We start from the raw sequence: 4422 nt of genomic DNA, 5'->3' as shown, positions 1-4422 counted from the left end.
TTTTTTTCTGAGTGTGCTGTTTGAAGGATGGGAGCACTCTGTGGTTTTTGGTAGACAACAGAACAACTTTAAAAAGATGCACTATCCAGCTCAGTGAGCTTTTATTTATTTCTTTATCTGAGCCATTTGTTTATTTCTATTGTTAGCATATACCTTTGGGTGGTTTGAAACAGTACTGTTTGTTTAAGATTTGGATGACTTTGAGGAAGAAAGAATTAGTATTTCAACCTATTCTCTTTTGCCTCTGGAGAATCTGGACAAATAGGTCTCATGGCTCAGAAAGGAGAGTGCTGATCAGGGCAGCTCTTTCTCTGGTTGGGAGGGATGGGAATCAGAGGCATGCATCAGGAGACCCTTGCCCTGGTCTGATCCTCCCTCCCAGTGAGCCCCTGCCACAAAACCCCCGCTTCCCCCCTGTTCAGGGGCTTTCTGAAGTGTGGAGCAGCCCACCTCCTCTCCTTCCCAGGGCTTTATCCCAGTCTGTCACATCCTACACACAGGGCATTAGCTCTGCAGGGCAGGTTGTCCTGCTGCCCATTAGTGCCTCCCCTCAGACACAGCTGGGGCTCATGTGACACCCTATTGTCCTGTCCCCTGGCCAGAGACCCCCATATCTCCAAGGGAAGGGCTTCTGCCTGCTGTCCCCTGTTGGCTGCTTTTCCAACCCACTTTTTCAAGAGCATGCTGATTTTTCCCCTTCTAAAACATGCCCTCTGCACATCCCTGCAAACCAGATTCCCTCACCCTGGCCACTGCCAAGGTTACCTGCCATTTCTGTCTTCTGTCCATTATTATTTGTCATCTTTCCGTCATGGAAATAAATTATTTGGGTTGTTTTCAGGGATGTCAACTCTCTTGGGAAGATGGGCAGGGGTGAGATGAGCTTTGGTTATGAAGGAAAGCGTTAACTGGTCCTGGTTGTTTGAAAATGAAATGTAGCAGAATAGCTTGACTCTGTGGCTCTGCAAGCAGACAGCAGGGACAGCCTGCCCTCACTGTGAGCTGTATGACCTTCTTCATCAAGCACTGGGTCCTGGCCACTGACAGGTAAACAATACACTCCTTACAGTGAAGGACTTGAAAAGATGTGGTGTTCAGAAGGTGTGTTCTATTACCAACAAAGAATTAAAAAAAAAAAAAAAAGACAATGAGGTCTTGTAAAGGGCCTTATAAGCTCAGAAAATAACATATTTGGCACAAGCAAACTTAGGACTGAGTTTTGAAGTGCTACGAGTAGTGCTAACAAATGAGTAGTGCTGACATTCCAGCCAGTGCAGCTGAATGACTGCTGCTCCAGTCTCACCATCTTAGAAGCACATGTAGGCAGGTGCCTGCAGAGGGGGATTTCCTATGATGAGGAGTATGCTATGCATTTCAACAGTTCCCAGCTCTCCCTGCCTTTTCCCAGCAACTGCCTATATCACCAGCCCTGCTGGAGGAAAGCAGGACCTTCAGTGATAATCTCGGTCTAACGTTTGTGTACTTGGAGCTGTTGGCGATAAAGGGCTGTCTTTCAAGGCTGTTTCTAACTTCTTCTGAGGCACAGTTAAAGGTCAACGGGCTGCTTAGCAAAAGTCAGCAGTGACTGAAAGATATGAAACCAAATTAGTATCTCAATAATATATCTGGCTAATTGGCAATATTTGGAAGACAACCCCAAACTGGATCTACTGCTGCAGGGAGAAAACTTAACCCTACACCAATGCGGTCTTCTACAGATCTCTGAAGATGGCACCCCATGCCTGGCTGGCAGAGACCAGCCCTGACCTGGAAGCCGTGGGCTTGCAGTGGCCAAGTGCCACGGCTCAGAGCAGGGGGGGGAGTGCAGGCGCCTGGCCACAGAATCAGCCCTGCCTTCCCCGCAGCCAGCCAGCCCACCGCAGGCACTGCCTTTGGAGAGCCAGGGCGAGGCCGTCGGGTGCAATGCTGTACAGGCTGAGCCTCCCTCTTCCTTTTAATGTTTTTCCTTTGTGAATTTAAATTTTTTTTAAAATTGGCGTCTTAAACACTACAGAAGACTGAAAAGGACTGTAGAGATCATTTAAAGCTGTGACTTTCCAAAGAAATGTCAGTATTATTTGCCAGCTGCTGCTGTTTGTGGACAGCTAAAACGTGCTGAGAGGTGAAAGACATGAACACTTGCTTCTGGCCTTTCAGACTGCTTTGTTTTGCACAGCATCATGTGTTGCTCAGAAGAGAATATAAATGAAATATTTCAATATGTAAAATGGCTAGGAGAAGAAGTGTCAGAAGTTTGGATGTATTTATTTTCCAAAAATTCATTTTGTAAAGGACAGCTGGAAAAGGCCTGGGTATGTGTTTTGACTTCTAACATGATAGTACTTAACACCTTCAGGTCCAGTTTGTATTTGGTAACGGCCCCTGTGCTAACTCTTACCCCTGACAGGGGGATTTTGTAAGACAGAAAATCCTCCCATCCCCGTGAGACTTTGGGTTACCTCATGAAGGTGATGTGAGTAGTAACTTGTATGACCAGCTGTTCGGTGACAGTGGGGTTACACCACTGTGAGTGAGCGAGGACAAATGAGGTGGTGGAAGCAAAGGCAGAGCTTCAGCGAAGGAGAACCCTTTTTGGGAAGAAACCAGCTGCACGGAGGTACACACATGTGGTCAGGCAGAGCTCTAGACAGGTTGTTCGTTTAAAAAAAGTTATTCTGAATTCATATGTGCCTTCAAACCACTTAACTCATTGAGTCTTATAGGAAAATCCTGCAAACTTCTCAGGAGGCAAAGCAGTGTTCTCTTAAACTGCATGAGCTGACACTAGAAAGACTGTTGTGACTCAGATCATTCAATGAGAGGCACATCAAGGAGGGACCAAACACTGTCAGCTATAGTTGTCTTGCATGTGTTATACTTCAAAGGCTCAGTGAGAGATGTGACATGCGTGGCAGACAAAGGATCACCTTAGTGTCACTAAAGGCACACAATCAACATGACCACAGAAACCCAGCAGCTGTGATCTTCTGCCAGCAGAGAAGTTCCTGAGACCAACAAACGGGTGAATGTGCTACTTCGTCCAAATGTGCTGCTGCCACTGAATTTAGTGGGTTACTTCATCTAGTCTGTGTGAATGGTTAGTGATGTGGCAATTTTTATTGCTGCTGACACTCTTGCCAAAGGAAAAGATTACGATTTACATACTTGAAACGGTTATGAGGTGGGACTTTTGTAGCTGCTCAGGCTTTCCCAGGCATTTTTAGCCAGTTTGGCATGGACATCTGAGATAGGTTTCTCTGTCTATAAGCCAGGTATTAACTATGCCCACAAAAGTTCACATCTGAAGAGCTTAACCAATCAAAGACCTAGCTAGAACAAAGAATTTCTGTTGTCAGGGAAGTGTTGTGCGAATTTCTTGGCCGGCTTAATGGTCAAAATTAATAGATACGGAAAATATGCAGGATGGTATTTGTGCTCAGTGATTCCTTCTGACCAGAGAGGTGAGTGGGGAATGCTTTATCAGAGATGTTCCTGCTCAGGAAGGCAATGTTCCAAGACCAATGCTTCTCCCAGAATCAGACTCCAGTTGCGGAAGCTGCAAAAATTGCCCTGCCACCTGACTCTGTTTTATAGCTCTCATCTCCCTTTAAGTCTATGGGAGAAAGCAAAAAACTCCTAGGATGCAACCATCCCTTTTTTACGTACGTGCATCCAAAAAATAAAAAGACAATCTAAATTAAGTGACACACAGCTTGGCATGCCTGGGAGTGCACGGACAAGGCAAATCCCACCCCAGGGAGTGGCTGTGTTACTTGGAGTACAGTCAGCACCCCCTGGGGGTGCAGGAAGGATGACATGCAGAGCTGAGGATCCCCAGACATGTGTGGGGTGCTCTCTGGCTGATATGCAAGGGGTGCAGGATGAGAGCAGGGGTTCATAGTCAGCAAGTGTTTAACTTTGGCAAGTGTGCGCCAAGCTGTCCTTGGAAAACATTCCTAAAGGTCTAAGCTTTCGCTTCCTATAACCACAGGCATGTGTACATCATTTTCTTTTAAAGAAAAATGTACACTTAAAGGTTATATAGTGAGATAAAGTTAGACAGTGAAACAAATGGACAACTGAATTTTATAATGCATTAAACGCATTGTCATTACTTGCTGTAATGATTGACAGTTATCCACCTTCACTATGGACTAACTTTAGGTTGAGGCTATTTTGTATTCATTTTTTTATATCTCTGATGCAACATTTGTACTTTTGTTGACACACAGATTTCCATTTCAATAAAAAATATGAAAATACAAACCAAATGTGTTTGCTTCTTTGTTTTTTCAATCCTGTGTATTTAATGCTATAGAATATATCTAATAAAAGTTCACTTGTATGTAAGACATGTACAGTGAGGTTTGTCTTTGGTTTGTATCATTAAATTGGTAAAAGGCTCAGACGACTCATAGAAAA

This window comes from Falco naumanni, chromosome 6 (genome assembly GCF_017639655.2).
Source record: "Falco naumanni isolate bFalNau1 chromosome 6, bFalNau1.pat, whole genome shotgun sequence".
NCBI lineage: Eukaryota > Metazoa > Chordata > Aves > Falconiformes > Falconidae > Falco > Falco naumanni.
The sequence above is the reverse complement of the archived record's forward strand: the minus strand, read 5'-3'. Positions refer to the sequence as shown.